Here is a 13,466-nt window from a genome sequence, read left to right as displayed (position 1 = left end):
GTGGGAAGTTAGGTAGTAAAGAACATTTAAAGAACGTTTCATAGTCATTTCTTATCACTTAAGTCTTTCCCAGTGTTGTAACATCCTCGTTTTTTCTTCTCTTCCTCTTCTTGTTCCTCCCAAGTGGCAATAATCCTTTTTTTTTTTTTCCTTGAGTGTGTGTGTCCGTGCGTGAGTTTGTGTAGGGAGAGGTGGAAGGGGGAGGGATGTAAAGAAGAAGAGGGAGAGGAGGAGGGGGACTAAGAGGAGGATTTCTCTCTCTCTCTCTCTCTCTCTCTCTCTCTCTCTCTCTCTCTCTCTCTCTCTCTCTCTCTCTCTCTCTCTCTCTCTCTCTCTCTCTCTCTCTCTCTCTTGTGTTCATTTGTTTGTTTGTTCATTATTCAAAAGTATTCTCATAACACTGATTGTCTTTGTCCTGTCAAATTTCCAGGAATCGTGCTGGAGGAGGAGGAGGAGGAGGAGGAGGAGGAGGAGGAGGAGGAGGAGGAGGAGAGTGAGATTGGAGATGCATTTTTTATAAGGCAGATGTATTCAGTAGTAGAAGTTATAATTGTAATTGTTGTCGTTGTTGTTGTTGTTGTTGTTGTTGTTGTTGTTGCTTTCTTCTTCATTTCATTTTGTAATATATGCAACAAATTTCATATTATCCACTGCATAAAGGTAAAGACTAACAGAATAATAACAAGGCAGACATTCTCTATATTACAGTAGTAGTAGTAGTAGTAGTAGTAGTAGTAGTAGTAATAGTAGTAATAGTTCTAAAACACCAGTAACAGTCCGCGCCACGCCTTAAGTACACAGAGGAAAAAAATAACAAGACACTCATCATTATCACCGTTGTTATTAGTAGTAGTGGTGGCATTAGTAGCAGACAAGGATAATGAGTACTTCGAAGTAGCAAATAGTAGTAATCATGTTTACAGATACGCTAGTGGTATTTGTATTGACAGTAACAGTAACGCCTCTATGTGCTCTTATGGCAAATGTGAACCCAGCCTGGCCACACACACCCCAGGATCAGGAACACACCCATAATACATATTCCAAGCACACCACAAGAGGCTGAGCTGGGAAGGACGTGGCGAGATCACTAGAAACACCAACCCACTGACCCACCAAACCACCAAACCATGCATTTTAATTCCCGAAACGAGTCATGAGCAGAGGCAGGCTTCTCCTTTCATTGGTATTTCAGAATGGGAGTGGATGAATGGCACCAGTAATAATTGATAGTAAAACGCAGCAAGCAACATTAATCGTGTCGCGGCCAATATTTGCAAGGCGGTGACGGGAGATGGCTGGAATGAACGATTACCAGACAAGGTAGAGGTGGGTGAAGAAAAAAAAATAGTGGTCTTTGTCGTGTAAGGAGGTATAGTGGATGATAATGGTGATGGTGGTGGTGATGATGATGATTAGCATGACAAGTGAAGGCAGTCAATTCATGCAGTAGAAGTCCAGCAGGAAGAACATAAACAAGTAGGAGGGAGTTTGGGTGAGATGGTAAGGGAGGCATGGAGGAGGAGGAGGAGGAGGAGGAGGAGGAAGAGGAAAATACAAAGAAGTCCAAACAGCAACATACTTTGAGGTCTTTACTAGACTGTTGGATAACTAGTCTACTTTAACTAGTGATGTGAGACACAGGATAGTACAGAAGAAGGCGGAATGAGGAAGAGGAGGAGGAGGAAGAGGAGGTGGAGGAGAAACATGAAGTATCGGTGGTAATGGAGGCAGTCGTCTGGGGTGGTGGTGGTGGTGGTAGTGGTGGAAATATGTGGTGGTGTGGCAGTGTGGCGGTGACAGTGGAGCAGTGTGGTGGTGGTGTCACAGGTACTGCTAGTGGTGACGGTATCGCTGGCTCCCTCCCGTCACACCCTGCACCTCCTCGCCCCGTCACACTTCAACAGTAGGTTCTTGGCGTGGTAAACAAATAAAAAACCACACATACATCGATTACTGTAAATTGTCCTCAAACACCAAAAATACATCAGTAACTCTAGATCTATTTGACTGAAGCCGCGAACCGTAAGCTCATCAAGTCCCGTCACGAACTGCCGAAAAATATTGCAATTCAGTTTAACATTACGCAGCGTGCAGGGAAAAACAAGCATGGTGTTCTGAGGCTATCGGTCAGTCCCTTATGTTTTGGTGTGGTGTGTGCAGGGTACGTGTTTGTTTGGAACTTCGCTTTCCTGGTTGTGCTGTGCCGTGCTGTGCCTTACCTGTTGATTAAAGGTGTGGCGGACAGGTGGTGTGATCAGTGATGCTTTGTGTTCAGTTGTTTTTCTTCTTTGTTTCATTCAGTTTTTCTTTTCTATCTTCCTCTTTCTCTTTAGGTATTTCTTCCTCCTCCTCCTCCTCCTCCTCCTCCTCCTCCTCCTCCTCCTCCTCCTCCTAATCCTTTTTTCTCTTCACATTAGAGAGATCATGGGCTTGAATCCTTGTAAGGGCTGAAGGCTAGCAATCCTGTCCTTATGTGTGTGTGTGTGTGTGTGTGTGTGTGTGTGTGTGTGTGTGTGTGTGTGTGTGTGTGTGCGTACGTGCGTGTGGTTACTTCCTTGCTCCAGACACAACAAGCAGTCCACGGCACGCCCAGAGAAGTAAACAGAAGAGAAATAAAAGAGAGAAAATATCAACAAAATATTTCTCATCACCATTATCATCTCTCTTATAAGGGCGGCCACTTTTCCCGCCTCATTAACTGGTAGTGGCATAAAAGTTACACTCTCTCTCTCTCTCTCTCTCTCTCTCTCTCTCTCTCTCTCTCTCTCTCTCTCTCTCTCTCTCTCTCTCTCTCTCTCTCTCTCTCTCTCTCTCTCTCTCTCTGGTTCTGTGTGTGTGTGTGTGTGTGTGTGTGTGTGTGTGTGTGTATCAAAGCTATAGAGTACTCGTGTTTTATTCAGTAGCCACGGTTCACCTGTGCCCCGCTAGAGGTATTAAATATGCATGTACTTTTTGGCCTACTTATTCATCCACACACCTACTCACTCACTCACTCAACCACCAAGCTCTCCTCTCACTCACCCACCTCTTTTCATTCATATAGTGGCCTTTGACTCTCTCTCTCTCTCTCTCTCTCTCTCTCTCTCTCTCTCTCTCTCTCTCTCTCTCTCTCTCTCTCTCTCTCTCGCTCACGTATTCACTTTTATTACTATCACTCTTGTATTCGGTCAGAAGTTCAGGAGTCAGTCAATACTCGAGGCTCAGTGTGTTCCTTTTGTACTCTGCCACAGACTTTCATTAGCTTTAGAAGTATGAAGAGTCACGGGGGAAGGGGGGCAGTAATTGATGCTCGCTGAGTGACCTGCTGGAATAATGTTTAGTGAAGTGCCTGGGGAAGGAAAGCAAGAGTAGAGAACGCTTACAAACTGAGTGGGTGAAAAATAATGGTAGCCCCGTCAAAAAGGTAATGGTAAAACTTAAATAAATATGTAAGTAAATAAATAAATAATGCAAAATGGGATGCTGAGTTGTAAAGGTAAAGCTTGGGAACTGATTAAAAGATAATGTTAATCATAACAAGTGAACAAATATATAGAAGCTTATAAATTAATCAACCAGACATAAACACAATTCAACTATAAACTTAAGTACGCAAAAATTTATACTGAAACTAAATTTATTAAACAACAGTAATGGAATCCGGCAAACCGCTGAAATGAAAGCTACACTAATCTAATAACTAGATGGAAAAGAAAGGAAAGCAGTGTAAAGAATGTAAAAAATATGAGTAACTATTAACCAACTTGCTGTATAGATAACAATAACAGAAGCTAGCAAAGTAGGCCTACGATTGACTGAAATACATAGATAAAAAAAAATAGTTCACCAGTGAGTATGAACTGACTTGTTAACAAAAAGAAATTACATATATATATATATATATATATATATATATATATATATATATATATATATATATATATATATATATATATATATATATATATATATATATATATATATATATAACATACATTTTTGCTTAAATTAGCGAAAACTATTGGCTACTTTTAATCTATATATTTGTAATATAGTTTTATACTGATGTAATCCACAGTGTATAACTTGTATGTAAAAATAAAAAAAATAAAGAGCAAAATAAAAGGAAAATTAAAGACGGAGAAATGAAAGAAAATAATAGTCATCATGATGGAAAACAAAACAAAGGCAGAGCTACTTAGTCTTCCATTAGTAGTGTACATCAAAGCGTGCTGACAACGGCGTGATAAGTGATGGTTGATTTACATTCTAACACTCAACTCTCATTACAACATTAGTACACGCTTTCATCACGCACACAGAAATGGTAGTACAGTGTGGTGCAACATTCTCGTGATGATACGAGAGCGTGTGTGTGTATGTGCGTGTGATTTATCTTGAGTAACAGGCAAACAATGGACACAAGGTGGAGTGCACATCTAACACATTCATGAAGTGAGAGGACATAAACATACACGCTGCACATTTTTAAAAATTAGGTGTTTACAGTGTATCGAGCAGCAGCAGCAACCAGGGAGTGAATGTGAGCAGAAATACAGCTTTTTCAAAGAGACGTGCTTTGTTGACAACTCAGAAATAACACCTTCATTGAACAGGAGGCTACTTTGTAACCTCAGGAGACATATTTTTGAAGTGAGAGGGCACTTCATAACTTTTACAACTTCCAAATATGTTTTTTTATTTATTTATTTCCTTTTTTAGGGAGAGAATAATTTTAGAACTTAGAATTACAAGTCTTTGAAGCGAGAACAACTTTACAATTTCTAAATATACGTTTTAATAGGAAGAGGACAACTTATATTTATGAAAAGGGCAACATTACAACTAAAGTGTACATATTTTAGAGAAAAGTGTACATATTTTAGAGAGAGAGAGAGAGAGAGAGAGAGAGAGAGAGAGAGAGAGAGAGAGAGAGAGAGAGAGAGAGAGAGAGAGAGAGAACAACTTTACAACCTTGAAATAATACTTTCTTACAGTCAGTATATCTTTACAATTATGATAACACACACACACACACACACACACACACACACACACACACACACACACACACACACACACACAGGAAGAGAACCTTATAACTTAGGAAAGAATAATTTTACAACTTAAAAAAAAAAAAAACATGGACATAATATACACCTTTTCAAAAATTCAAATATCTTGCACTTCCTTGCAAAACAAGAAGCCATGAACAAAATATAACACGCGTGAAAAACAACAGCGAAAACAAGATATATTTTTAATCAGGAAGCTGATTATACTTTACAAGAAGTGTAGAAATTCAATCTGTTCTACATACCGGTGATACACACACACACACACACACACACACGGTTGTTTTTTACGCCACCTGTGCATCCGTCACCTCACGTACAGAGCGACATGAATCAATATAAACGTCAACACACACGGAATTACAAAGGTGAAGAGGTCAAGAAAGGGAGTTATAGCTGCAATCCTTCACTGACGTACAGACCCACATAAATATAGACGCGTTTACCTCTCACACCTCCGGGACTCAAAATGGCCATCTTCTTTTTTATGTATTATTTTACTGTCTTCTTTTTTTTTTTTTTCATGAGGGGAGTGAAGTGAGTGGGCATTTCTCTTTTGTTTTACTTTTCCTTACTTTTTTATTTATTTTATTTCTATTTTTATTTCTTATTTTATTTTTTTACTCTTTTCTGCGCCCTTGTTTCAGATTAAAATAAAAGAAAAAGGGAGGGGAAAAATTATATAGATCCAAAATCAAAAGTGCGGAAACAAGACACTGACTTCGTAGCCACTCGATTTCCACACCCATTAACATTCAGAGCACCGTGGAATATCGCTTGCATGAACACACAGCAAAAGAGAGAGAGAGAGTGGAAGGTTAATATTGCCCTTTTTCAACCTACAGAGCTGCGTAAAGGACTGTGATGCCAAACAGGAGTGTAAAAGATACAGCTGATTATGGGAAAAAAAAATAAAAATTGGCAGGGAAAGGGTTTAATTTAAAGGACAGTTACCTATAGCAGGCCGTTTTTTTTTTTTTTTTTTTTTTTTGTTTTGTCCTTCGCCGGAAATCCAATTGCATATAAGAGAGAGAGAGAGAGAGAGAGAGAGAGAGAGAGAGAGAGAGAGAGAGAGAGAGAGAGAGAGAGAGAGAGAGAGAGAGAGAGAGAGAGAGAGAGAGAGAGACGGAGATTATAGTTGTAATATCCCACCTGTAGACACCGGCAGACCTCACAGGTGTCAGATTAAGGTGAAGTGTTAATGATTCATGTTGTGGCCGCGGTAACACCTAGACTCGCCACTCGCACCTCCTGACACGGCTCTTCCGAAGGCTAAATACACCATCACTGTACGTCACCTTAGGAAGTGCTTTGGATTTTTTTTCATTTTCTATTCACGCTGTAGCAAGACGCCGCCGAGAGTGGTAAGGCGATGTGGTATAACTGGCTTGGCTTGGGTTATTTGTTGTTCGGGGATTTGTTTATCTTGTGGTGGTAGTGGTGGTGGTGGTGGTGATAAGGAGGAGGAGGAAGTAGAGGAAGACTAGGAAGAGAAGATGAAGGAGGAAGTAGAGGAATAGGAGAAGAATATGGAGGGGGAGGTAGAGGAAGAGCAGGAGGAGCAGGAGAAAGAGGTACAGGAGAAGGAAAAGGAAGGGGACTAAAAGAAAGACGATGATAATAAAAGAAACAAAAAACACACTTTCCATCACCTGTGAGAAAGGAAAATGTATATCACCTTTAATAAATTTGTTTTCTCTCGTCCTACCGGCAATTATTTATTTATTTTTTATTTATTTATTTATTTTATTTTATTTATTTTTTTTTTTTTTTGCTCCTTTATAAGTCACACTAAACATAAATAAGTAACTCCCCACCACTCTCCATGCTTTGGTAATACCTATCAATAATGCAGGTGTGTGTCAGTGCTGGCCGCCCCGTATCCCTCCCTCGCGGCTTCGACAGGTAAGGCTCTCATACAGATTCCCAACACCAATTTACATTAACACTGACAACTCCCATCTTACGCCACTATCAACAAATGTCCCCGTGGTAAAACATGAAAACATTTTATTTGCAGCTGCTGGTAAATGGCATTGTAGACGTGGTGTTAATATTATTTCTTACCTGCAACCGCGAATAAAATGCAATAAAACTCCCTCAGGTTTATCAAGGGAGCAGTTGTTAAGACCATCACACCATCAGAGTTTTCAATATAAATGTAAATGGGCTTGTAAATCTATTTCTGCATGAGAACTTTTGCCTCGCTCCGTGATATACCTGAGGTGTCGCGCTAATGAGGACTCGGATGGCAGCCTGACCCCTTAACACCTTTAACGGGCCGGGGAAGAGAAAGGTTCCAGGTGCACTTCCTTATAAGCCACGCCAGTTTCCCTTTTAAGACCGTATACACTTCCCTCACGCGCCCCTTGCAAGATAGTAAATTGATAAGTAAATAAGTGACCTAACATGATAAATAAAAAAATAAGAGATTAAAAAAGATAAAAGAATAAGTGACATGTAGGGTTTTTTTTACAGGTTCGTATTGAAAGCAAGTTAAAAAAATAAATAAATAAAAAGTGAAAGAATACTAAATGACATAAATAAGCTCTGCAGATTTATATTCCAGGAGAACTACTCTCTCTCTCTCTCTCTCTCTCTCTCTCTCTCTCTCTCTCTCTCTCTCTCTCTCTCTCTCTCTCTCTCTCTCTCTCTCTCTCTCTCTCTCATATTTTCCTTGAATTTTGTTTCCCTTTAATAATGCAGGGGAAAGAAACATGTTATTTTTTCGATGTTCAATCTGATTTTTCATTGCACTGATGTTATTGCTGTTACCGAGAGAGAGAGAGAGAGAGAGAGAGAGAGAGAGAGAGAGAGAGAGAGAGAGAGAGAGAGAGAGAGAGAATTCTAGTCATAACCATAAGAAAATCACAACAAACATTACCAATAAAATAAATCAAACTATAACGAATTACACTCCCCCTACAAAATAAAACTAGAAAATATGAACACGTACGCTTTAAAATGACACAAAATACTACACTCACGAAATTAAAGAAAAGCAACAAAAAAAAGTTTAAACCCGACAACACGGAAGATAAAATAAAAGCGTTATGTTGTGATAAAGCCAATGAAAAGTTGAGGGAAAGAAAATATCGCTGGAAATGAGAGGGAGAGAGAGGATGAGGGTGAAAAATTAAATAGCACAGGTGTAGATCGACAGGTGATGGGGAGGTTGAGGCGAGGACTGGTGAGGTTTGGTGAGAAATGTGATGTTATGCGTGCAAATGACGTGTGTTATGTGGGGTTGTGGAGGATTTATGTTATCATGGTGCTTGATGAATCGTGTGCCTGTTCATATTGACTACGTGTGTGTGGGGTGGGTGGGGGGAAGGGTATGGGTGGGGGGAGTGGGTCTGTAGGTAGCGGTCTTTCGAACTCTGGGTGTGTGTGTGTGTGTGTGTGTGTGCGCAATAATGATAACAGTAACATTAGCAGTAACATTAACAGTAGCAACAACAGCAGCAGCAACAACAACAACAACAACAACAACAACAACAACAACAACAACAACAACAACAACAACAACAACAACAACAACAACAACAACAACAACAACAACAACAACAACAACAACAACAACAACAACAACAACAACAACAACAACAACAACAACAACAACAACAACAACAACAACAACAACAACAACAACAACAACAACAACAACAACAACAACAACAACAACAACAACAACAACAACAACAACAACAACAACAACAACAACAACAACAACAACAACAACAACAACAACAACAACAACAACAACAACAACAACAACAACAACAACAACAACAACAACAACAACAACAACAACAACAACAACAACAACAACAACAACAACAACAACAACAACAACAACAACAACAACAACAACAACAACAACAACAACAACAACAACAACAACAACAACAACAACAACAACAACAACAACAACAACAACAACAACAACAACAACAACAACAACAACAACAACAACAACAACAACAACAACTTTCGATTAAATCTGAATAAGCAGCCTCGGAGGTGAAAATATACGAGGAGAGAAGGGACATGATAATATAACACTAATGCTAATCTGTGTGTGTGTGTGTGTTTGTCTTTGTGTGTGTGTGTGTGTGTGTGTGTGTGTGTGTGTGTGTGTCGTTGCTTGCTTGCTCACCAATGATTTTCTGTTTGCTCCTTGCTGTTATTTACTCTTCATATGTTTTCGCTCAGCAGGAGGACGGGAGGTGATGGCGTGTGTGCATAACTGAAAGGAAAAAGAGAAAGAAAAGAGTCAAAGAAAAATGTGTTTGTTTTGCAGAAATTTCATATTAAAAAACGTTGACTTCCTGAAAGTAAATTATTCGATCATTATGTCGTTTCATGTATTTTTCCTTTTATTTTTCCTTCAGTTTTGTCTGTTCTCCCGTTCCTTTTTCTTTTTTTTTTTCTTTCAATATTATTCGTTTACATTCTTTTTTTCTGTCACAGTTTATCCACAGCCATCTTGTTTGATTCATCGTCTCCATTTTTCCTTCTCTTCTTTTCATTTCTTTGTTTGATTCAGCCCTTCTCTTATTTCTAATCCATCGCTCTCAGACTCTACTCACCTCCATCATATATCATTCATTAACTCACTCTTTCTCTCTGCCTTTTAAATTAACCAACCATTTCTTCATCTATATATATTTTTTTTTCTATTCATAAACAATAATATTTTCCTCGTCTCTTTTTATTAACTTATTTATTCAATCCCGTGCTTGAAATGTATACACTAACTTTACTTTTTTTTCTCTTCCTTTCTCTCTCCGTCTCTTTTTAGTCACTCTTTTATTCATATACACCATCTTTTTTTATTCTCTCTCTCTCTCTCTCTCTCTCTCTCTCTCTCTCTCTCTCTCTCTCTCTCTCTCTCTCTCTCTCTCTCTCTCTCTCTCTCTCTCTCTCTCTCTCTCTCTCTCTCTCTCTCTCTCTTAAACCATCCATCCATTTATTCATTCTCTTTACACTAACACTTACAAAAATTCTAACTTTTTTCTTTCCATCCCACAAATTAAACAGCTATTAATCCTCTATTCTCTTCCAATACACACCAATTCTATCCTGTACGTTCCTTTCCCAATCTCTTATCTCTCATGTGCCTTATGTCCGTGTTGCTGCGCCATTATATCAATCAATCAAGTCTTTGAATATCTCTCTCACCTGTCTGTTCCTTCCCTCAGGTGAGCCAAGACGACCTTACTATGCCTCGTTACTCTCACCTGCACCTCCTCAATCTCCTACCTCGTCTTCTACTGCTGCGTGCCCTCTGGTTGTACCCGTAAGTATTCTCCGTTTTCTTTTGCGTGGATGAGGGGTGACTGTTTCGTAAGGGTTGGTGGGTCTGTTAGTGCTTGTGTTTGTGGTGGTGGTGGTGGTGGTGGTGGTGATGGTGATGGTGTAGTAGTAGTAGTAGTGGTAGTAGTAGTAGTAGTTTTTGTTGATGTTGTTGTTGTTGTTCTCCTTTTCCTCCTTCTCATTCTCCTTCTCCTTCTTCTTCTTCTTCTCCTTCTTCTTCTTCTTCTTCGTCTTTCTTCTTCGTCGTCTTCGTCTTCGTCTTCGTCTTATGTTCCTTCTCCTCCTCCTCCTCCTCCTCTTACGGTAATAAAAAAAAAGTGGCGAGACAAGTGAAAGGTGTCCACAGGTTAATTGTGTGTGTGTGTGTGTGTGTGTGTGTGTGTGTGTGTGGTGATTAAGGTGGTGCAGGTGAGTGTCTGGGTGGCAGGTGATGCGTGGCGCGGGTGACGGGGGTGGGGGAAGGGAAGGCAGTGATTCTCTTGTAGTTATCAGGTGGAGCTAATGGAAGGGGGAGCTAAAGGAAAGTATGTCTCAATCTCGCAGGTAAGGGAGAGAGAGAGAGAGAGAGAGAGAGAGAGAGAGAGAGAGAGAGTGCATTGTGTGTGAGTGTCTTTCGTTGTTAGGTTAGCGTCATTCCGCGTGATGGACGGTGAGCGTGGTGAGGTAAAGATTTGCCTCACTTTGTCTTAATCTGATAGGTGAGGGAGAGTGTGTTGTGAGGGAGTGTCTCGTTGTTTGGCTATTAATGTTTTTCTCTGAGTGACGGATTGGTAAATACAGTCCAGTATTAATCGATCTCAGCTTATTCTTGAAAGATTGATGGAGTGTTAAAACAAATACGTGTCAGAATCTTAAATGAAAAGAGAATGTTGCAAGTTTCTCATTCATTGTTGACTTTATTTGACTTGGTGTTGTGTTAAAGCTGTTATTGCGATATAGACTAACCTAAGGCTGTTCTTTAATTAAATAATGTATTTTTCACTTAAAGCAAAGAGAATATTGTGGGAGGCTTTATATTGTTATTCTTTTGTGTGATGCAAGAAGGCATGAACTAACTTCTGTTTATTCCCCATGAAAGTTAAAATGTAAACAAAAATTTCGTCTCAGGAACGTTTAGTTAACGAAATCTCCTCTAAAATATTTTTGACTGCCTTGATTCTCTCACCGCCGCAGTGTTGCATCTGTGATTACTCATATCTTCTGCCTTTATCTCCATGGTTATTGCTCCTCTTCCGAACTCACCCACTCACCACCCCCGACACTCCCACGTCCCCGCTGCACAAGACTTTTTACTAACGCTCATCCCTATTCTACCCACCTTACTAATGCAAGAGTTAACCAGTGTCTTTACTCCTTCATTCTTTTTACTAGCAACTCTGACACTCTCTCTTTATTTCTGCATTTTCTCTTGCCTGCAACTCAAGAGAGGAATATCAAAACATCTCGGAAAGTTAAACTGTCTTTTCTCTCTCGGTTTCTCCTTTATGAGAATGACATTTGAGAAAACATTTGTTGTCCTTTTTTTAAACCTCGACCGAACTTCCTGAGGTATAAAGAAATGGTTTTAATGGAAGTTTTTAGAATTTTCAAGCGTGTTTCCTAATGACGGCTTGATATGGATTCCGCAACATTAATGTGGAGCAAAAAAAAAAAAAAAAAAGAACATCATGAAGCTTCATCATGGACTTAATCATTTCTAACCTGTGAAAATAGTGTTAACGAAAGCCTGAATTGTTTAAGATTACGAGCCGTGATCTTAAAGGGAACAGGAGAAATAGACATTGGTGCGAGCTATAATTAATGTGGTGAAGTGTTGAGCTTAAGTGTAAAAGAGGAAAAAAGACTATAAATGAATAATCCCAAAGCTCAAAACAGAGGCAAGAGTTAACTTTTTTTCTCGGTGTGTTTTATGGATGGAGGGAAGGTCAGCTGAAGGTCAGACTCTGCTGGTAAAGTCATAATGTTTAAGTGGTAAAACAAAAGGTCAACACACAACCTCTCAGGCCTCAAATTTAGACGTGCATCAGATCGGCTCTAATAAGTGTTTTATTTACGTGAATAAGACACTCATCATTATCACAACCGTCATCACCGCTGCCATTACCATCATTATTGTTATCATCTTCTGTCTTCATGATCCCAATGTAAGACTGAAGCCTCCTTGAGTCTCCTTCATTCCTGACTCTCTCTCTCTCTCTCTCTCTCTCTCTCTCTCTCTCTCTCTCTCTCTCTCTCTCTCTCTCTCTCTCTCTCTTTGAGTAGCACTTTTAGCTCTTCCTATTTTCCTTTTCTTCTTTTTACTTTTTAACGTGTGTGTGCCCTTTGCCAGCCTCCTTCACCCTCCTACCACCAAGAAAAGGAAAATACAACTAAATTACTAAAAATAGGAAAAAAATAAATAAATAAATAAAAAAGAAGAGAACGCAATGTCTTTATAGCCTACGCTTTAAAAACCCCATCCGGTTAAAATGATCCTTACAAAGTTACCGCGCGTGTCTGTTCACCTGTCTATTTACCTGGCAGGGGGGCGAGCGGGCAGCAGCGGCAGGCGGAAGGTCCCACAACCACCACCACCACCACCACCACCACCACTACCACCCCGCGGCCGCCAGGTAACGCCACACGTGGATGGGAGGGCACGTGGAGCGGCTACACTGACCAGGACTACCGTAAGGAGATCTTCCCCCCGGTCACCCCAGGTACGAAATTGAGTAACCTGCCAGCCTCTCTTATGCTGTTTACCGTTTTTCCTCAGTCTTACGTTCTCTGATCTCTTTAGACTTAGAATCTGTCAGTTGTCAGAAGAGATGGAGGGATGGAATTAGGGTAGAAATGAAAAGAATTGGATGTCAAAGAGGAAGATGCAAGGGACAGAAGCAGCTGGAGGAGACTCGGACAAGGCACCAACCCCTCACTCTAGGAAAACGGCAAAAGGAGAAGAAAAGAAAAGAAAAGGAAAAGAGGAAGAAGCTGTCATGTTTTGTAAAGTGACTCACCACTGTATTTATTTATTTATTTGTTCATTTATTTATTCATTGATCTATTTACTTTGTAATGTATCAATAGTCGAGTGGCCGACCTTGCCTTGTG

The 13,466-nt window shown here is 39.9% G+C and overlaps 1 protein-coding gene across 1 annotated transcript in view; it reads left to right on the top strand.

Moving 5' to 3' along the window:
* The first annotated feature begins 1,803 nt into the window (after positions 1-1,803).
* The window catches only part of LOC135090089 (glycine receptor subunit alpha-2-like), a 40,303-nt gene continuing 28,640 nt past the window's right edge, over positions 1,804-13,466 (top strand). Inside the window, exons 1-2 of the mRNA XM_063986408.1 lie at positions 1,804-1,906; positions 10,262-10,359. The gene's annotated coding sequence lies outside the window, so the exon portion shown is untranslated. The remainder of the gene's footprint in view (positions 1,907-10,261; positions 10,360-13,466) is intronic.

This window comes from Scylla paramamosain, chromosome 34 (assembly GCF_035594125.1).
Source record: "Scylla paramamosain isolate STU-SP2022 chromosome 34, ASM3559412v1, whole genome shotgun sequence".
NCBI lineage: Eukaryota > Metazoa > Arthropoda > Malacostraca > Decapoda > Portunidae > Scylla > Scylla paramamosain.
This window is presented reverse-complemented; position numbering and strand designations above follow the sequence as displayed.